Raw genomic sequence first — 22,041 nt, 5'->3', positions numbered from 1 at the left:
TCTCCTCCTCCTCTCTGTCCTGTGGTGTCCAGGCAGTGTGTCTCTCTCCTCCTCCTCCTCTCTGTCCTGTGGTGTCCAGGCAGTGTGTCTCTCTCCTCCTCCTCCTCTCTGTCCTGTGGTGTCCAGTGGGTCGGTATTAGTGGGCTACACCCAGGCTCACTCCCTGCGAGTGTGATCTCAGCAGAGTCTCTGTACTCTTGGGACACTTGACTCACCTGTCTCTGTCTTTCTCTCCCTGTGCTGTCCCTCTCCTGCCCCCTCTCTCCCTCCTCGGACTCCAGCTGGAGGAGGTCCAATCACCACCTCCTGTGAGACAGAAGAAAAAGAAGGTGGGTGATGCTCTGATCCTCTCTTTACTCCTGTCCAGTGTCCAGTGTCTGTATGAACCCTTCTCTCTCTCTCAGTGCAGTGTTCATGTCCTGGAGTGTCCAGTCGGTGTGTCTGTATGAACCCCTCTCTCTCTCAGTGCAGTGTTCATGTCCTGGAGTGTCCAGTCAGTGTGTCTGTATGAACCCCTCTCTCTCAGTGCAGTGTTCATGTCCTGGAGTGTCCAGTCAGTGTGTCTGTATGAACCCCTCTCTCTCTCAGTGCAGTGTTCATGTCCTGGAGTGTCCAGTCAGTGTGTCTGTATGAACCCCTCTCTCTCTCTCTCAGTGCAGTGTTCATGTACTGGAGTGTCCAGTCAGTGTGTCTGTATGAACCCCTCTCTCTCTCTCAGTGCAGTGTTCATGTCCTGGAGTGTCCAGTCAGTGTGTGTGTATGAACCCCTCTTTCTCTCAGTGCAGTGTTCATGTACTGGAGTGTCCAGTCAGTGTGTCTGTGTGAACCCCTCTCTCTCTCTCTCAGTGCAGTGTTCATGTACTGGAGTGTCCAGTCAGTGTGTCTGTGTGAACCCCTCTCTCTCTCAGTGCAGTGTTCATGTCCTGGAGTGTCCAGTCAGTGTGTCTGTGTGAACCCCTCTCTCTCTCTCTCTCTCTCTCTCAGTGCAGTGTTCATGTACTGGAGTGTCCAGTCAGTGTGTGTGTATGAACCCCTCTCTCTCTCAGTGCAGTGTTCATGTACTGGAGTGTCCAGTCAGTGTGTCTGTATGAACCCCTCTCTCTCTCAGTGCAGTGTTCATGTACTGGAGTGTCCAGTCAGTCAGTGTGTCTGTGTGAACCCCTCTCTCTCAGTGCAGTGTTCATGTACTGGAGTGTCCAGTCAGTGTGTCTGTATGAACCCCTCTCTCTCTCAGTGCAGTGTTCATGTACTGGAGTGTCCAGTCAGTGTGTCTGTATGAACCCCTCTCTCTCTCTCTCAGTGCAGTGTTCATGTCCTGGAGTGTCCAGTCAGTGTGTCTGTATGAACCCCTCTCTCTCTCTCAGTGCAGTGTTCATGTCCTGGAGTGTCCAGTCAGTGTGTCTGTATGAACCCCTCTCTCTCTCTCAGTGCAGTGTTCATGTACTGGAGTGTCCAGTCAGTGTGTCTGTATGAACCCCTCTCTCTCTCAGTGCAGTGTTCATGTACTGGAGTGTCCAGTCAGTGTGTCTGTGTGAACCCCTCTCTCTCTCTCTGTGCAGTGTTAATGTACTGGAGTGTCCAGTCAGTGTGTCTGTATGAACCCCTCTCTCTCTCAGTGCAGTGTTCATGTCCTGGAGTGTCCAGTCAGTGTGTCTGTATGAACCCCTCTCTCTCTCAGTGCAGTGTTCATGTACTGGAGTGTCCAGTCCGACTCTTAACGTGACTCTCCTGTCTCTGCTTCAGAAGCGCTGGTGCGCCCTTCTTAACTCCCTGAGCTGCGTGTCGGTGGAGACAGAAGACCAGGACAAGCCGATGGAGGTGGCGACCGTAGCTCAGGAGAGGAAGAGCGAGGGAGAGGAGGAGCTGGCTGCCGGGAAGGACAAGAGGAGGAAGAGGAGGTGCAGGTGAGCAGACAGGGGGGCGCCGCCTGGTCGTGTCTGTGATTCAAGGAGGAGTCTCCTCTTGCTGTTTGATGTCATGGTGACGTCTGTGTCTGTGTCCCTCACACCTGCAATAACAATATTCTTTCCAGGTTCCTTTCCTGGTTCTGTGCCGGCTAAGATCTGGACTGGACTGGACTGGACTGGACTGGACTGGAGCCGAGGGACACCAGACGGGACTGGACAGGAGCCTAGGGACACCAGACTGGACTGGACCGGAGCTGAGAGACACCAGACTGGACTGGACTGGAGCTGAGGGACCCCAGACTGTGCTGGACCGAAGCTGAGGGACCCCAGTCTGGACTGAAGCTGAGGGACACCAGACTGTGCTGGACCGAAGCTGAGGGACCCCAGTCTGTGCTGGACCGAAGCTGAGGGACCCCAGACTGTGCTAGACCGAAGCTGAGGGACCCCAGTCTGGACCGAAGCTGAGGGACACCAGACTGTGCTGGACCGAAGCTGAGGGACCCCAGTCTGTGCTGGACCGAAGCTGAGGGACCCCAGACTGGACTGGACTGGAGCTGAGGGACACCAGACTGGACTGGACTGGAGCTGAGGGGCCCCAGACTGGACTGGACTGGAGCTGAGGGGCCCCAGTCTGGACTGCACTGGAGCTGAGGGACACCAGTCTGGACTGCACTGGAGCTGAGGGACACCAGACTGGACTGGACTGAAGCTTGTAATTTTTATTCTTTTGTTAAGGATCAATAAAAAAAAAATTAAAAAAAATCTGTTTAGCTTTTGGTTTTTTCCCTCCCCCCCCCCAAGGCTGCTGCTGGGAGAGGTGTGAGTGGGGCCAGCAGGGGGCGCTCTCACCCTGCGGTCTGTGGGGGTCCTGATGCCCCAGTATAGTGACGGGGGACACTGGACTGTAAACAGGCGCCGTCCTTCGGATGAGACGTCAAACCAACTCTCTGTGCTCGTTAACAATCCCGGGGTGTCTCTGGAGAAGAGTAGGGGTGTTACCCCAGTGTCCTGGCCTGATTCCCCCCCTGGTCTTGACCCATCATGGCCTCCTTATCACCCCCCCTCTCTGAACTGGCTCCATCCCTCTGCTCTCCTCCCCACTGAGAGCTGCTGTGTGCTGAGCGGACTGGAGCATCATCCAGGTGGGGGCTGCACACTGGGGGGGCTGGAGGGGATCCCCCTGACCTGGGAAGAGCTCTGAGGGGAGAGTCCAGACTTATTAATTATTATTATTATTCGTGCTGCACTGGGCTTCAGTCCTGGCAGTGAGAGGGGGACTCTGTGATCAGGACAGATACTTATGACTGTATAATAACACACGATAGAAATGGAAAACAGGGTAGCGCTGTTGTCTCTTCGAAACGTTTTGAACTGCCAGAAGAAGTTTTCACAACCCGGACTCGTGAAGGTACAGGTCTTCTCCCTTCGTCCGGAGCAAGGTGTATCGTGTCCTGGTGATTTCTCCCGTTTCGAACGGAGTCTAATGTCACGTTTCTACTTTATTAGAGAGAGGCACTGAACATCCTATGATGGACTGGTGTCCTGTCCAGGGTGTGTGAGTGTGTGTGTGTCCTGTGATGGACTGGTGTTCTATCCAGAGTGTGTGTGTCCTGTGCTGGACTGGTGTCCTGTCCAGGGTGTTTGAGTGTGTGTGTGTCCTGTGATGGACTGGTGTCCTGTCCAGGGTGTGTGAGTGTGTGTGTCCTGTGATGGACTGCTGTCCTGTCCAGTGTTTGTATGTGTGTCCTTTGATGGACTGGTGTCCTGTCCAGGGTGTGTGTGTCCTGTGATGGACTGGTGTTCTATCCAGGGTGTGTGTGTCCTGTGATGGACTGGTGTCCTGTCCAGGATGTGTGAGTGTGTGTGTCCTGTGATGGACTGGTGTCCTGTCCAGGGTGTGTGAGTGTGTGTGTGTCCTGTGATGGACTGCTGTCCTGTCCAGGGTTTGTATGTGTGTCCTTTGATGGACTGGTGTTCTGTCTAGGGTGTGTGTGTCCTTTGATGGACTGGTGTTCTGTCCAGGGTGTGTGTGTCCTGTGATGGACTGGTATCCTGTGAAGGACTGGTGTCCTGTCCAGGGTGTGTGTGTACTGTGATGGACTGGTATCCTGTGAAGGACTGGTGTCCTGTCCAGGGTGTGTGTGTGTGTCCTGTGATGGACTGGTGTCCTGTCCAGGGTGTGTGTGTGTCCTGTGATGGACTGGTATCCTGTGAAAGACTGGTGTCCTGTCCAGGGTGTGTGTGTGTCCTGTGATGGACTGGTGGATCACAATATTAATTCTCCTCCTTGATTCCCTCCTTCATCGCCAGAATGAAAGCGGGACACGGCAGTAAAAGCTCAGCCCTGTGGCTGGTGGTCCTCTCGGCCACACGGGGGCGCTGTGGCCCCACGGGGGGGGGGGTTATGTTCAAGTCCCGCTGGGAATCGCACTGACGCGGCGGAGTTCGTGAACGTCCCAGACACCAAGAAAACGAGAGAGAGAAAAAAGGTCGTTTTCGGGGTTCAAGAAGCAACCCCGAGATTCAGGGAGTTTCCCCGCTGAGCTTACTCTGCCGAAAACACGCAGGTTTTATTTTTTTCCCGTGCCCCCCCCCACACACACACAGGCCGTTTCTGTAGCGTGAAGTTGTGTTTTTTTGCGCGGCGGTCGGTGAGGGGCGACATTTTATTTATTTATTTTTTTCCCACGGTCTGAAACAGAAACGGCCGGGTGGTGTTGTAGAGAGGTCGACGTGCCTGGGTTTCCTCGTCTGCGAAGCCCGTTTTTTTTTGGGGGGGGGGGGGTCGTGAGGTCCCACGCAGCGCTCGGAAAAGAAAATGGCGTCTCTTTTCCCCGCAGGACGGGGGGGACCCGTGTTTTTTGGACGTGGCGTGGCCCGAAATGTCCGCCCTTGGGCGCTAGAGGGGGGTGGAGGTTGGTCTTTCTTCGACTTGGGGGTCGGGGGGGGTGCTACTTTCACTGAACCCCACCCCACGGAAACCCGTGTTGGACGTGGGGGTGCTGAATGCGCCCTCGACGTGATTTTGTCTTTAAATTCAAGTGCAGCTTTTGTCACCCTTGGGCCGGAAACAGCTGGACCCGTTTCCCCTGCCTGTCCGAGGTGGCGACTACCGGGGTCGTACAGGGACACCCGGCTGGCCGCTGAGAGTTGGAAAAATAAAATGTCCGCCCCCCCAAAAAAAACAACCGCGAAAAATGGCGGCCATTTTTGTTTCGCGGCCGAGCCGTGAGCGCGTCGGGGGCGACGTCACGGGGGCGTCACAATGAGCCGCCTGACGTCACAGAGCGGCGGATTCTAGCGGGGGGCGGCGCCGGAGCCCCGTGAGCTCAGAGGAGTGAAGAGAGAGGAGGAGGAAAGAACTATATAGCGCTTAATAAACAGAATCGCTCTTCAGTATCCCCGTGAAATCGGTAAGTCAGTCAAAAGCGCCGCTGGCAAGAAATAACAAAATAAGTGGAGAAATAAGTTGTTTTTTTTTTACCGTTACTCCACTCTTATGGGTGTGATCGTGCTGTAAAAAGATATTGAGAGGAGCTGCACCTCTACACAGAGGGTGGTGGGGGTGGGGAACAGGCCGCCCAGTCCGTGTGGTTGAAGCCGATACCCTGGCTTCTCTCAGGACACAGCTGGGTGAGGTCCTCCAGTCAGGACAGGGGGCTCTTCTGTACACAGAGGGGGGCGGGGGTGGGGAACAAGCCGCCCAGCGGTGTGGCTCCGCCCCCTCCCCTCCCCTCTGTGACTCTGCTTGTCTCGGCAGGACGATGGACCGACAGAGATGCCGCACAGCCGTGCGCGGTCGCAGCAGGACCCGGGCCCGGCGAGGCGTCGTAAGTCCACCCCTCCCGCCCACCATCCAGCGTCCAGCGTCCAGCCCTCCTCCGACTGGCCTCTCCGCCCCCAGCAGCGCTCGCTGTATTATAATAATAATAATAATAAACTTCACTGATAGAGCACCTTTCATACACATAGCAGCGCAAAGCGCTTGACAGACCAGGTCTCACGGTAACACCTCCAGACGAGGAGAGACACTTCCAGTGGTGATCTTGACTGAGGACATGCCTCGGCTCAAGAGACAGGGTCGCGGGTCCATTATGGCCCTTCTGAGAGTACAGATTGCCTCTGGACGTCCCAGACTCTTCCTGGACACACTGGACACACTCACCTGTCCAGACTCTCACTGGACACACTGTACACACTCACCTGTCCTCACTCTCACTGGACACACTGGACACACTCACCTGTCCAGACTCTTACTGGACACACTGTACACACTCACCTGTCCGGACTCTTACTGGACACACTGTACACACTCGCCTGTCCAGACTCTTCCTGGACACACTGTAGAGACTCACCTGTCCAGACTTTCACTGGACACACTGTACACACTCACCTGTCATGACTCTCACTGGACACACTGTACACACTCACCTGTCCAGACTCTCACTGGACACACTGGACACACTCACCTGTCCAGACTCTTACTGGACACACTGTACACACTCACCTGTCCTCACTCTCACTGGACACACTCACCTGTCCAGACTCTTACTGGACACACTGTACACACTCACCTGTCCAGACTCTCACTGGACACACTGGACACACTCACCTGTCCAGACTCTCACTGGACACACTGTAGAGACTCACCTGTCCAGACTCTTACTGGACACACTGGACACACTCGCCTGTCCAGACTTTTACTGGACACACTGGACACACTCGCCTGTCCAGACTCTCACTGGACACACTGGACACACTCACCTGTCCAGACTCTCACTGGACACACTGTAGAGACTCACCTGTCCAGACTCTCACTGGACACACTGTACACACTCACCTGTCCAGACTCTTACTGTACACACTGTAGAGACACACTCATCTGTCCAGACTCTCACTGGACACACTGTACACACTCACCTGTCCACACTCTCACTGGACACACTGTACACACTCACCTGTCCACACTCTCACTGGACACACTGTAGAGACTGCCCAAGGCCCCTAGTCTCGACACGACTGGGCTGGGCTGTGTGGTTAGAGCTGTCTCAGAGATGGGCTGTCTGGCGTCTTCACAGGTCACACCGGTCAGGCCGAACCCGGACTGGCAGCGGGAGAGGTCCCGGCCCAAGTCCCGGTGCTTTTCCGTAAGTCTGACCCGGTCGCCTTCCGCGAGACTGGACCGGCCGCCCTGTGGTGGGCCCGGTGCCCCACATCTACCCTACAGCTCCCCACACTGACCCCTAAACTCCCGATACCCCACAGCTCCCCACACTGACCCCTAAACTCCCGATACCCTACAGCTCCCCACACTGACCCCTAAACTCCCGATACCCTACAGCTCCCCACACTGACCCCTAAACTCCCGATACCCTACAGCTCCCCACACTGACCCCTAAACTCCCGATACCCTACAGCTCCCCACTCTGACCCCTAAACTCCCGATACCCTACAGCTCCCCACACTGACCCCTAAACTCCCGATACCCTACAGCTCCACACTCTGACCCCCACAGTCCTGATGGCCGAGAGGTCTCTGCTTGCTGTAGTGATTGAGTGAGCTCTGTGGACCTGACCTCTGTCTTGTGTCCTCGTTTCCAGCGTCTCCTAGTGGTCCGGCATTTCAGCAGGCCTGAAGGTGAGATCTGGGGAGGAGACAGAGCACCCCCTAACACCCCTGAGCTGGGTTACAGGGTAAGACAGCTTCTTACTGTTGGACACACCTGTCCACACTCTTACTGGACACACTGGACACACTCGCCTGTCCAGACTCTTAATGGACACACTGTAGAGACACACCCACCTGTCCAGACTCTCACTGGACACACTGGACACACTCACCTGTCCAGACTCTCACTGGACACACTGTCCACACTCACCTGTCCAGACTCTCACTGGACACACTGTCCACACTCACCTGTCCAGACTCTCACTAGACACACTGTCCACACTCACCTGTCCACACTCTCACTGGACACACTGTCCACACTCACCTGTCCACACTCTCACTGTCCACACTCACCTGTCCAGGCGTAGTCTCATCCCCCCTGCGTTGTGTCTCCCCCTCTCCCCGCTGGACAGAATCCCGAGGTGTCTTCGTGTCTCCCCGAGCTCGTCCAGAAGCTGGAGAGGGCGGCCGAGCTGCATCTGGAGCTCCCAGAGTCGCCCGGCTCGTCCCGCTCGGGCTCGCCCGGCTCGTTCCGCTCGGTGTCCCCCCCGTCCTCGCCCGAGAGCCCCCTCCGCTCCCCGCCCCCGGCCCCCCCCTCTGGCCCCCTCCGGCCCCTGACCGCCCCGCCCCGCCGCCCCCCCTTCCTCGCCGCCATGCCCCTCGAGCCCCCCCTGCTGCCCGGGGCGGTGCCCCTGCCCCTGCCCCCACCCGTCCTGCCCCCCATCGCCCGCCCGGCCCCGCCAGGCCCCGCCTGGGGCTCCCCGGTGCGGAGGGCAAGGAGAGAGGCGGAGATGTCTGACGAGGCAAGTGGGGGAGAGTCTGTCCGTCTGTCCTTCTGTCCGTCTGTCTGTCCGTCCATCTGTCTGTCTGTCCGTCTGTCTGTCCATCTGTCCATCTGTCTGTCTGTCTGTCCGTCTGTCTGTCTGTCTGTCCATCTGTCCGTCTGTCCGTCTGTCTGTCTGTCTGTCCATCCGTCTGTCTGTCTGTCTGTCCTTCTGTCCATCTGTCCTGCTGTCCTTTTCTCTGTCCATCTTTCCTTCTGTCCATCTGTCCCTTTCACTGTCCTTCTGTCTTTCTGTTCTTTTCTCTGTCCATCTGTCCTTCTGACTTTCTGTTCTTTTCTCTGTCCATCTGTCCGTCTGTCTTTCTGTCTGTCTGTCCTTCTATCCTTCTATCTTTCTATCCATCTGTCCTTCTGTCCTTTTCTCTGTCCATCTTTCCTTCTGTCCATCTGTCCCTTTCACTGTCCTTCTGTCTTTCTGTTCTTTTCTCTTTCCATCTGTCCTTCTGACTTTCTGTTCTTTTCTCTGTCCATCTGTCCTTCTGTCTTTCTGTCCGTCTGTCCGTCTATCCTTCTATCTTTCTATCCATCTTTCCTTCTGTCCTTTTCTCTGTCCATCTTTCCTTCTGTCCATCTGTCCCTTTCACTGTCCTTCTGTCTTTCTGTTCTTTTCTCTTTCCATCTGTCCTTCTGACTTTCTGTTCTTTTCTCTGTCCATCTGTCCTTCAGTCCATCTGTCTTTCTGTCCTTTTCTCTCTTTCTGTCCATCAGTCCATCTGTCCTTTTCTCTGTCTTTTTGTCCGTCTGTACTTCTCTCTTTCTGTCTTTCTGTCCTTCTGTCTGAGTCTCTGTGTTTGTCCCTCTCTCCCTGTCTCTCTCCCTGTGTCTCTCCGTGTGTCTCCCTGCTCTCTGTCTGTCCTGCGTTGTCCCAGCTGGGTCTCCCTCCCTGTGTCTCCCTGCTCTCTGTCTGTCCTGCGTTGTCCCAGCTGGGCCTGTCTCCACGGCTCTCTGCCTTCAGCTCTGTTCGCCGATGTCCCGCCAGCCCGTCTCTCTCTCAGCCTGTCTCTTGACTTGCAGGAGGAAGAGGAGGTGGAGAAAGCTCCTCCGACAGGAGAGAGGAAGGAGGTCAGTGCTGGTCCCACCCTGCCCCCTGTCCTGTCTGTGGTGGAGTTTCGCCGTCTTGTCTGTCCCTGGGTCTCAGTGTCTCTCTCTCTTTCAGCCCTGTCTGTCAGTGTCTCTCTCTCGGCCTGCTTTCTGTCTGTCCCTGCCTCTCTGTCTCTCTCTCTTTCAGCCCTGTCTGTCAGTGTCTCTCTCGGCCTGCTGTCTGCCTGTCCCTGCCTCTCTGTCTCTCTCTCTTTCAGCCCTGTCTGTCAGTGTCTCTCTCGGCCTGCTGTCTGCCTGTCCCTGCCTCTCTGTCTCTCTCTCTTTCAGCCCTGTCTGTCAGTGTCTCTCTCCTCCTCCTCTCTGTCCTCAGTGTGTCTCTCTCCTCCTCCTCTCTGTCCTGTGGTGTCCAGGCAGTGTGTCTCTCTCCTCCTCCTCCTCTCTGTCCTGTGGTGTCCAGGCAGTGTGTCTCTCTCCTCCTCCTCCTCTCTGTCCTGTGGTGTCCAGTGGGTCGGTATTAGTGGGCTACACCCAGGCTCACTCCCTGCGAGTGTGATCTCAGCAGAGTCTCTGTACTCTTGGGACACTTGACTCACCTGTCTCTGTCTTTCTCTCCCTGTGCTGTCCCTCTCCTGCCCCCTCTCTCCCTCCTCGGACTCCAGCTGGAGGAGGTCCAATCACCACCTCCTGTGAGACAGAAGAAAAAGAAGGTGGGTGATGCTCTGATCCTCTCTTTACTCCTGTCCAGTGTCCAGTGTCTGTATGAACCCTTCTCTCTCTCTCAGTGCAGTGTTCATGTCCTGGAGTGTCCAGTCGGTGTGTCTGTATGAACCCCTCTCTCTCTCAGTGCAGTGTTCATGTCCTGGAGTGTCCAGTCAGTGTGTCTGTATGAACCCCTCTCTCTCTCAGTGCAGTGTTCATGTCCTGGAGTGTCCAGTCAGTGTGTCTGTATGAACCCCTCTCTCTCTCAGTGCAGTGTTCATGTCCTGGAGTGTCCAGTCAGTGTGTCTGTATGAACCCCTCTCTCTCTCTCTCAGTGCAGTGTTCATGTACTGGAGTGTCCAGTCAGTGTGTCTGTATGAACCCCTCTCTCTCTCAGTGCAGTGTTCATGTACTGGAGTGTCCAGTCAGTGTGTCTGTGTGAACCCCTCTCTCTCTCTCTCTCTCAGTGCAGTGTTCATGTACTGGAGTGTCCAGTCAGTGTGTCTGTATGAACCCCTCTCTCTCTCTCAGTGCAGTGTTCATGTCCTGGAGTGTCCAGTCAGTGTGTGTGTATGAACCCCTCTTTCTCTCAGTGCAGTGTTCATGTCCTGGAGTGTCCAGTCAGTGTGTCTGTGTGAACCCCTCTCTCTCTCAGTGCAGTGTTCATGTACTGGAGTGTCCAGTCAGTGTGTGTGTATGAACCCCTCTCTCTCTCAGTGCAGTGTTCATGTACTGGAGTGTCCAGTCAGTGTGTCTGTATGAACCCCTCTCTCTCTCAGTGCAGTGTTCATGTACTGGAGTGTCCAGTCAGTGTGTCTGTATGAACCCCTCTCTCTCTCAGTGCAGTGTTCATGTACTGGAGTGTCCAGTCAGTGTGTCTGTATGAACCCCTCTCTCTCTCTCTCAGTGCAGTGTTCATGTCCTGGAGTGTCCAGTCAGTGTGTCTGTATGAACCCCTCTCTCTCTCTCAGTGCAGTGTTCATGTACTGGAGTGTCCAGTCAGTGTGTCTGTATGAACCCCTCTCTCTCTCAGTGCAGTGTTCATGTACTGGAGTGTCCAGTCAGTGTGTCTGTGTGAACCCCTCTCTCTCTCTCTGTGCAGTGTTCATGTCCTGGAGTGTCCAGTCAGTGTGTCTGTATGAACCCCTCTCTCTCTCAGTGCAGTGTTCATGTACTGGAGTGTCCAGTCCGACTCTTAACGTGACTCTCCTGTCTCTGCTTCAGAAGCGCTGGTGCGCCCTTCTTAACTCCCTGAGCTGCGTGTCGGTGGAGACAGAAGACCAGGACGAGCCGATGGAGGTGGCGACCGTAGCTCAGGAGAGGAAGAGCGAGGGAGAGGAGGAGCTGGCTGCCGGGAAGGACAAGAGGAGGAAGAGGAGGTGCAGGTGAGCAGACAGGGGGGCGCCGCCTGGTCGTGTCTGTGATTCAAGGAGGAGTCTCCTCTTGCTGTTTGATGTCATGGTGACGTCTGTGTCTGTGTCCCTCACACCTGCAATAACAATATTCTTTCCAGGTTCCTTTCCTGGTTCTGTGCCAGCTAAGATCTGGACTGGACTGGACTGGACTGGACTGGACTGGACTGGACTGGACCTGAGGGACACCAGACGGGACTGGACAGGAGCCTAGGGACACCAGACTGGACTGGACCGGAGCTGAGAGACACCAGACTGGACTGGACTGGAGCTGAGGGACCCCAGACTGTGCTGGACCGAAGCTGAGGGACCCCAGTCTGGACTGAAGCTGAGGGACACCAGACTGTGCTGGACCGAAGCTGAGGGACCCCAGTCTGTGCTGGACCGAAGCTGAGGGACCCCAGACTGTGCTGGACCGAAGCTGAGGGACCCCAGTCTGGACCGAAGCTGAGGGACACCAGACTGTGCTGGACCGAAGCTGAGGGACCCCAGTCTGTGCTGGACCGAAGCTGAGGGACCCCAGACTGGACTGGACTGGAGCTGAGGGACACCAGACTGGACTGGACTGGAGCTAAGGGGCCCCAGACTGGACTGGACTGGAGCTGAGGGACCCCAGACTGTGCTGGACCGAAGCTGAGGGACCCCAGTCTGTGCTGGACCGAAGCTGAGGGACCCCAGTCTGGACTGAAGCTGAGGGACCCCAGACTGTGCTGGACCGAAGCTGAGGGACCCCAGTCTGTGCTGGACCGAAGCTGAGGGACCCCAGTCTGTGCTGGGCCGAAGCTGAGGGACACCAGACTGTGCTGGACTGAAGCTGAGGGACCCCAGACTGGACTGGACTGAAGCTGAGGGACCCCAGTCTGTGCTGGGCCGAAGCTGAGGGACACCAGACTGTGCTGGACCGAAGCTGAGGGACCCCAGACTGTGCTGGACTGAAGCTGAGGGACCCCAGACTGGACTGGACCGAAGCTGAGGGACCCCAGTCTGGACTGCACTGGAGCTGAGGGACACCAGACTGGACTGGAGCTGAGGGGCCCCAGACTGGACTGGACTGGAGCTGAGGGACACCAGACTGGACTGGACTTTTGTAAAGCATCAATAAAATGTTTTTAAAAAAAATCTGTTTAGCTTTTGGTTTTTTCCCTCCCCCCCCCCCCCCAAGGTGAGTGGGGCCAGCAGGGGGCGCTCTCACCCTGTGGTCTGTGTGGGTCCTGATGCCCCAGTATAGTGACGGGGGACACTGGACTGTAAACAGGCGCTGTCCTTCGGATGAGACGTCAAACCGAGGTCCTGACTCTCTGTGCTCATTAACAATCCCGGGGTGTCTCTGGAGAAGAGTAGGGGTGTTACCCCAGTGTCCTGGCCTGATTCCCCCCCTGGTCTTGACCCATCATGGCCTCCTTATCACCCCCCTCTCTGAACTGGCTCCATCCCTCTGTTCTCCTCCCCACTGAGAGCTGCTGTGTGCTGAGCGGACTGGAGCATCATCCAGGTGGGGGCTGCACACTGGGGGGGCTGGAGGGGATCCCCCTGACCTGGGAAGAGCTCTGAGTGGAGGGTCCAGACTTATTCATTATTATTATTATTCGTGCTGCACTGGGCTTCAGTCCTGGCAGTGAGAGGGGGACTCTGTGATCAGGACAGATACTTATGACTGTATAATAATACACGATACAAATGGAAAACAGGGTAGCGCTGTAGTCTCTTCGAAACGTTTTGAACTGCCAGAAGAAGTTTTCACAACCCGGACTCGTGAAGGTACAGGTCTTCTCCCATCGTCCGGAGCAAGGTGAGAGGCCACCCCCTCGGGGCGCAGTATCCCCGATGCACCACCCAAAACGACACACACTTCTGTGATGATTGGAAGACCCCGGTTCGACCAGCCCCTGCGGTGGAGGAAACGACCCGCTGGAGAGAACACGCAGACTCCACACAGAAGGGTCACCTCGGCATTTATTCCAACAGCAAAACAACACCAGAGAGAAACGGTCTCCGAAAGAGAAGCGTACACCGGGAAAAACACGACAGGGTCATTACAAATGGGAATAGGAGTTCTTTTTTTCTTTTTTTTCCGGACGTCAGTTGTATCGTGTCCTGGTGATTTCTCCCGTTTCGATCAGAGTTTAATGTCGCGTTTCTACTTTATTAGAGAGAGGCACTGAACTTTGGGTAACGTGACATCCACCCAGTATTACTAGTAGGTTGATAAATATAAATGTTCTTTTTCCCCCCGTATTATACCTCGCGAAATATAACGATGGCCAACTCCTTAAGTCGAAATTTAAACCCTTATCAGCTACAAGACAGTCCGTCAACATCGCCGCGGCTCGAAGCGCGACCTTCGGTATGACGTTGGCCAAAGGGGGTAAGTACGTCACAGCCGGGGGAAGCCCCTATCACGTGAGAGGGGTGCGGCGGGCGACGAGCCCCCGGGAGCGAAGAGAAGCTGATTTGCGTGGGGTGTGGAAACACTACACGACCGGGCAAGCGAGCCGTTTTTTTTTTTGTTTTGTTTTTTTCCAGAACATCAGAACAACCGCAGAGATGACCATCGATCCACTCCGGACGTTTCCTTTTTGTCCTCTTTGGCCTCCAAAATAAAAAAAAAAACTGGGATCCATCGTGGCGTTGCCAAATTAAAACGTCGACCACTTTTCGGGCTTTCGTGCTGTCCATGATGAAACCGTCATGGTTGTGTAAGGATACGTTACGTCACAGACCGGCGGCGCTCGGGCGTGAGGAGTGTCGTTACGTTTTTGAAACGGGCATGTCAGACAAGATCTCTGACAAGATCTCCGAAAAACCCAAACCTGTAAGATTCAATTTCACTTGAGTTTGTTTTATATAGCGCCTTTCACAACAAGAATGCCCCAAGGCCCCGAACAAAGGAGTTGTTCCACACCCCCGCCACCCTCTGTGTACAGTAGAGCCCCCCTGTCCTGACTGGAGGAGCTCACCCAGCTGTGTCTGGAGAGAAGCCGGGGTATCGGCTTCAACCACAGGGCTGGGCGGCTTGGGCTTGTTCCCCACCTCCACCACCCTCTGTGTACAGTAGAGCCTCCTGTCCTGACTGGAGGAGCTCAGCCAGCTGTGTCTGGAGAGAAGCCAGGGTATCGGCTTCAACCACAGGGCTGGGCAGCTTGTTCCCCACCCCCACCCCCTTCTGTGTACAGTAGAGCCTCCTGTCCTGACTGGAGTGACAGTAGAGACGGGGTTCATGGGTTATCTGGAGGGGGACTTCGCTCCAACAAAACGCCCAGCCCTGCTGCTCCTACCTCGGACAGACGACACTTTCCCCAGCTGCTTCATCGTCTTCTCCCTGCGGGAGACCGGCCGCCAGCCGGATCGGGGGGCGCTGTCGCCGGGGCGGGCCGCGGCCCCCGACGTCGAGGGGCTCACGGGGGGGGGGCACCCCGCTCGTCGTCGGGCGTCGGGCCGCGGGCCTCACCTGGAGGCAACACACCGGCTTCTTTTAACAGATCACCTTGGGAATCGGGAACAACGGAGCTGTGTGCGGCCGTCTGTACGGAGGGGTTTAGCGCGGGGGGGCTCCGGGGTCTGGACCCGGGGGGGGACTGTCTGTGTGGAGTCTGCATGGTCTCCCTGTGTTCTCTGGGTCCAAACACAGGCTTTTGGGCTAATTGGCTTCTGGGAAAACTGGACCTGGTGTGTGTATGTCCTGAGATGGACTGCTGTCCTATCCAGGGTGTGTGAGTGTGTGTGTGTCCTGTGATGGACTGGTGTCCTGTCCAGGGTGTGTGAGTGTGTGTGTGTCCTGTGATGGACTGGTGTCCTGTCCAGGGTGTGTGAGTGTGTGTGTCTGTGTGTCCTGTGATGGACAGATGGTACCCAGCCTGGACACCCATGAGACACTGGCTTCCTCAGAAGACTCTCACGGAGGGCACACTGTCCCTAACCCGGGTCCAGAAGAAACTACAGTGATCTATAATTCCTGCGCCTCGGAAGGGGTTATGACGTCTATGTCCGGCGCCCGCGCCCGCGGACCGGCGGTTCGGCGTCGCGCTCCGCAGCTCGAGCTTCGGTGCGAGGCAGGGCGGGAGGGAGTCGATGTGGCCTCGGCGCCATCTTTGCTGGTGAGTCGATTGTGACCGTTGCGGTACAATAAACCATCAAATAACCTTTTCCCACCCCGACCAGTATTTCTGTCGCGGCCCACGTCCCTTACAATCGACAAACTATAAAAAAACAGTAGCCCTTCGCAACATTACACGCCATTTTTTTTTAAACGTCCGTTAGATACGCAGGTGGCTCGATAGCTGTCTTAACCTCGCCGGCGTCTTTATACCGGCAAGTGAATTTTATTTGGGGTCCCTCAGAATTGTGACAGAAATGTCAGTGAAACACAATAAAAAACGAAACTTTTTTTTAAAGGCGATGAATGGATTTTAAGAGTAACCGTGTAGCGACTGACGTAAGGAAAAAAAAAGTTGTCTTTCCCTACGAAGACCTTTTGGTACAGGACTTTCTTTAAATATCAGTTGTGCATAGCGTTTTACAAAAAGTTGATGATGATCTTGGAGATAATTGCAAAGGAAAATTGAGATAACTACCAAAACATTACGTGTGAAACGACAGGACAGAACTTTGAACCCACAAAGAAACAAAGGTATGAAATATTGCCTCGTCATGGGGGGTTGATAATTGTAATAAGTGTTCCTAATTTTCGGAAAGAAATGTATATTATGGGAGTCACACGTGAGATTTAGTGTATATACGTTTCATATTGTGCATATATACGGGGTTAAAAAGTGGAATGAGTATGATTATAAACTCGTGTGTCCTATGATCAGATAATTTTTGAACAAGCTTTGATTAGACAGGTGAAAAACAACACCAGATCCTTTTTTTAAATATATTCTCACGTCTGAATATCAGCTTCTCCCCTCTGACCAACATTTCAGGGATCCCAGATGTAGATCCCAAATTGAAACAAATATTCATTTGTTACCCTTATTAAAACAGTTAATAGAAGTGAGTGACCAGGGTAAATAAAGGTGGGTCAGTGTAAACTGTTTATTCTGGACCAGACTTTGTCATGTGTGATATGTCATGACTTCTTATATTAAGTTTAATCTTTATATTTAGTCATACATGTGTAATAGATGCGATGTGTGTCCATAAAAAGGTTTCTCCAGGGGAAAATCAAGTTGGTTTTAAAACCGTGTTTCCTTTTTAGGGTACGTTTGCATTCCAAGTGTGGGGATTTTGCCTTTATGTCATATTTCGGATGTGAATCCGTGGTATTTTTGCCGAGACAAGTTGCCTTTCTTATACGCGGAGGGATCTGCTCGTGAGATGTCCGCTCGGTCCATTTCTGAGCTCAGTATAAGGTGTAGAAAGCATGACTGTCATCATAACCCGCCTCTCACCCTGGCCCGAGCCTGAAGCACGCCCCCTAGTGCAGGGTTAGAGGTGTGGAATAATGTTGTGACTATTGCTTCATCAATAACATGCTGATTGCATGTTTCTAGATGGGTATAACAGAGATCTCAACTACTGAGGGGCCTTATTAATAATTGCTTACACTTATATAGCGCTTTTCTGGACACTCCACTCAAAGCGCTGCACTTTATTACAGAGAGGCACTGAACTTTGGGGAACGTGACATCCACCCAGTATTACTAGTAGGTTGATAAATATAAATGTTCTTTTTCCCCCCCTATTATACCTCGCGAAATATAACGATGGCCAACTCCTTAAGTCGAAATTTAAACCCTTATCAGCTACAAGACAGTCCGTCAACATCGCCGCGGCCCGAAGCGCGACCTTCGGTATGACGAATCCCACTACCACCACCAATGTACAGCCCCCACCTGGTTGATGTGACGGCAGCCATAGTGCGCCAGAACGCTTCCCACACAGCAGCTCTCAGTGGGGAGGAGAGCAGAGGGATGAAGCCAGTTCAGAGAGGGGGGTTATTAGGAGGCCATGATTGGTAAGGGCCAATGGGAAATTTGGCCAGGACGCCTGGGTTACACCCCTACTCTTTTCGAGAAACACCCCGGGATTGTTAATGACCACAGAGAGTCAGGACCTCGGTTTTACGTCTCATCCGAAGGACGGCGCCTGTTTACAGTATAGTGTCCCCGTCACTATACTGGGGTATCAGACCACAGGGTGAGCGCCCCCCTGCTGCTTCCTCAGAGACATCGCAGGAAGACAGGAGTTTGTGATGAAAGTTCATGAGGGATGGCCACACCCTAGTTCGGTCAGACTCGGCTGTCGATATTTTAGCAATCACTCCTGACTCCTCTCCTGAAACACTGTCAATACTGCACGTGATCCCCCTCTCACCCTCGCATCCCTCTCTCACCCCGTCTCCACCTGTGTAGCTGCCCCCCCTGGTCACTCCTCCTCGCTGTGCAGGGGGGGTCCCAGCCTCCTCATCCTCTGGCCAGGAGCCCTCAGCCAAGCGGGTTCAGCCAGATCATCACTCCATGATCCTTTCAGTATGCTAAATTCCTGGTGTTGTTTTTTTCTCCCCAGAAAACTGACTGTCCGCCCCACCTCTGCGCTAAGTGGACGATGAAGTCAGGTTCCAGTGTGCCTGGTGTTTACAGGTAATACTTCAGACTGGTCGGCCTCACCTCAGGGTGTCTGGGCGTTTGATATTATACAGTTGCAATGCTGAGGCCTGTGACTGTGATGCTGTAAGGCTACAGGAGTCTCTCTGGAGATCCTGAGTGATTTCCGGCGTTCGTGTGGAAACACAGCCCCACCCTCCCGCAGTGTCCAGTCCGCAGAATTTCCTGGAGACGTGGCCTAGCCGATGGGCGACCCCGCCAGCGAGAGACTAGCTGAGGCAGGACGTTCTGTACGGTTCAGTTAATTAGACGCGCACAGATGTTGAGCTCATCGTCCTTTTAATTGTGCCATCTATGCTAACTGTAGCAGAGATCGAACTATCAAGGTGACAGATCAATAATTTTAAATTAAATAGATGCATGATATTGCTAGCGCTGATGCAAGAGGCAAGTCAGAGGAACTGAACACAGAATGGATAGGAGTCGCAGTGAGTGAGAGAGGAATGAGCTAAATTATTTAAGATGATTAAAACACTGAAGAACAGGAGACACAGTGAGAGAGAGGAGATCACAGGAAATACCTCAGTAACAAACATACTAACACACAGGACAGGAGACACAGCGAGAGAGAGGAGATCACAGAGAATCCCTCAGTAACAAACACACAGGACAGGAGACACAGCGAGAGAGAGGATATCACAGGAAATACCTCAGTTTTAATTGCAGACAACCGGACAGGAGACAGAGTGAGGAAGAGTAAATGAAACACAGTAGGATTGATAGGAGACGGGTTATGAAGAGATGGGACACACAGAGATGGAGAGAAGGGAGGCAACAGTTGAACTCGCTGGCTGAGTTAATTGACGCTGCTGTTTCTTTGGCAGATGAAGTCGGGGTCCAGAGTTTCGCTGACGTGGCAGAACCGTCCCAGCTCGGTCCCCTCCCATTCCTGCAGGTCAGTGCCCCTTCAGTCAGACCCTGTGTTCGGGGAGACACACAGGGAAGTCGCACACTGTGACAAAAGGCTCCAGAGACATCGCCGAACCACAGAATAGGTCCGGAGCATTTGTGCACCTTTTGGAATTCTTCACGTATAGTGAAAGGTGAAAATAAAACCAAGAATGGGTGACGCGTCTTTACACAGAGGCGGGTGGGGAACAAGCTGCCCAGCCTTGTTGTTGATGCCGATACCCTGGCTTCTCTCCAGATACAGGTGGATTAAATCATGGGTCCAATTAATCACTAACTACCAGACAGGCTTGAAAAACCGAATGGCGTTCTCTCGTTTTTAACCTTTCTTCAGTTCTTAGAAAACCTGCACGCAGAAAAAAAAATAATTTGCATTTTTTGACTACTTCCAACGGTCAGGTCTGTGGGTATTTAAATCTGACTAGAATGTGTATTGTTCAAAATCTCTTGTTCATTATCAGTGTTGTTGTTTTTAGTGTCATTCTCATTACTCCTGTGGGTTTTATACTGTGGTAAAGAGTTAAAAAAGTCCTCACTTTGTGCTGCTCTCGGTTTGTTGACGGTGGCGTACTCCACATCACTGTTGGGTAGTGTGATGTCTGTAGAGAACAGGATACAGGTCAATACTTATGTTAACTTATACTATACAGGATAAGACTTACATTAACACCATACTGAACAACAGGACTCACTGTTCACACGCGTATTGACACTGTTCAGACGACAGGACTCACTGTTCACGCTTGTATTCACGCTGTACACAACAGCAGGACTCACTATTATTACAAATGTTCACACTTGTGTTAAAACTGGACAGAGCAGCAAGAAGTTATCATGATGTTTTATTTCTGCTAGTTTAATAGATAGAAGTAAAAGATCCTCACTTTGTGCAGCTCGGGGTTTGTTGACTGTGGAGTATTCAACAGCAGTACCTGTCTGTGTTAATTCTGCAAAGAATAAAACACGTGTTCTCACCCGTTAACACTGTGCAGAGCAAGAGGGAATTCAATGAGTTAACACTGTACAGAACAGGACTCACTGTTCACACTCATATTGACGCTGTACTGAACAACAGGACTCGCTGTTCACACTCGTATTGACACTGTAGTGAACAACAGGACTCGCTGTTCACACTCGTATTGACACTATACTGAACAACAGGACTCACCGTTCACACTTTTATTGATACTTTTTTGATCAACAGGACTCACTGTTCACACTCCTGTCGACACTGTTCGCACTCGTATTGACACTGTACTGACCAACAGGACTCGTGTCGACACCGTTCACACTCGAATCGACGCTGCTCACACTCGTGTCGACACTTGACACTCGTATCCAGCACTGATTGCCCAACCCACCACTTAGCAGAGCTCCCGGTGGTGGGGCTGTGGTCCAGGGGCTCTGCCCCGACTTCACCTCGCACTGACCTAGCAAGCCTGTGCACCACAGGCGTCTCGCCGCCCCCCGCCGCTGCCGTTTGAGCCCTGCGAGCCCTTACACGCGAGAAGGCAAAACCTACTTCCGCCCGCGGGCCCGGGATCCTGGATCACGGAGTAATGGCATTCCTGCGGTGCCGCGGTTCCTGAAAGAGAGAGATAACGGTCAGGGAAGCGTCGCTGAAGACGCGCGGAAGGTAGGGATAACGGTCAGGGAGGGGGCCGTGTCGGCCACCCGCAGGCCGCAGAGGCAGCAGGTACGGGATCGTTCCACGCGGCCGAGAGAGAGGGGAAAGAGACGCGACATTTCGACTGTGGTCTTTTCCGGCTTCACGCGCCCGAAGGAGGCTCTGCGGCCGAAACGCCGCGTCTCTTTTCCTGTCCTTTCAGCGCAGGGATAAACCTTGACCTGCTCCGCTGCGGGTGAAGACAAAGTCGGCGTCGCTGGGTTTTTAAAAAAACCCGCAGAGCCACTTCATACTTCTGAAGACGATGGAATGGGAATATTTACAAGTCCTGTTCTAAAAGGTCTTCGGATCTCACCGTGACCGGCTGGGAGTGGGGTTTGCGCTAGGCAGTAGTCGGAGTCCGTTTTCTCCGCCCCTTTGCTAACTGAACCAGGCTTGCCCAGGCCGGATCCATTAAAACCCACAAACTTCATGAATACAGGCGACCAGCTTTGACTTTGCTGGACCTTTTATTGACCATCATATCGGACTGCTCCAGTGAGAACTCCGCATTACAGATCTCTCAAGGTCAAACTCACAGAAGAGCCACAGACAGACAGAGACCGGATCAGAGACACAGGGGAGAGTCAGGACGGTGAAGGAGTCCTCATGGAGGAGATCAGATACAGATGCAGCCATTCAAAATGCGCGGTAAAAACCCGCGGTACACTAACCTACCCACAAGCCACTGCGGGGCACCGGAGGGCACTGCAGGGCAAGTGATTGGCTGGCCAAAATGACTGACAGGGGCACTCGTGGTGCATTGGTTGGTAGTGCAAAGATTTAATCATTTAATGTCTTTACTGTGCACATTTTAATCCGCTTAGTTTTGAATATTTATATGGATTTTACCACTAAAGGGAAATTTTAGTAGCTGAGCATAAAAAGAAGAGGAGCATAACGCATCTGAAGGTCATAAACGATATTAATTTAGGAACATAAATATTACTGTATGTATGTAAACTGTACTGTGTATGGCTGGTCTTGGTAGTTTAAAGAAAAAATACACACCAGTCTTCCATTTCTCCCTAAACATTTTAAGCATGAAAGTTTTATGAAACGGTACCCAAATATGCGATTGCTGTATAGAATGAATTTTAATTAAAAAAAATTATTTAACACGAACATTAAGCTGTTTACATCTTCCGCCTGAGAACAGTCACCCGTTGCTACCCAACGCAGAAACACAGCCACTAACTAGCAAAGAGAGGACATTAGCTACCCAATATGATAAAGAAATAAATGATTATTTTGTTTATTTCTTTTGCACATTTATTTGAACATTTCCATC

At 53.2% G+C, this 22,041-nt stretch overlaps 2 long non-coding RNA genes across 2 annotated transcripts; one reads left to right on the top strand and one right to left on the bottom strand.

The window, feature by feature from the left end:
* Positions 1–15,586: 15,586 nt before the first annotated feature.
* LOC148638289 (uncharacterized) lies at positions 15,587–19,136 on the top strand. Its single transcript, XR_015931084.1, has 3 exons — positions 15,587–15,664; positions 18,078–18,151; positions 19,000–19,136. It is a non-coding gene; the product is annotated as an uncharacterized LOC148638289 (long non-coding RNA).
* LOC148638288 (uncharacterized) lies at positions 18,965–21,122 on the bottom strand. The gene is made up of 5 exons (XR_015931083.1): positions 21,067–21,122; positions 20,607–20,669; positions 19,969–20,031; positions 19,621–19,683; positions 18,965–19,093 (listed from the first exon to the last, which is right to left on the bottom strand). It is a non-coding gene; the product is annotated as an uncharacterized LOC148638288 (long non-coding RNA).
* Positions 21,123–22,041: the final 919 nt, after the last annotated feature.

This window comes from Lepisosteus platostomus (assembly GCF_059453375.1).
Source record: "Lepisosteus platostomus isolate fLepPlt1 chromosome 5 unlocalized genomic scaffold, fLepPlt1.hap1 SUPER_5_unloc_2, whole genome shotgun sequence".
In the NCBI taxonomy this organism is placed as follows: Eukaryota; Metazoa; Chordata; class Actinopteri; order Semionotiformes; family Lepisosteidae; genus Lepisosteus; species Lepisosteus platostomus.
The sequence above is the reverse complement of the archived record's forward strand: the minus strand, read 5'-3'. Positions and strand labels throughout refer to the sequence as shown.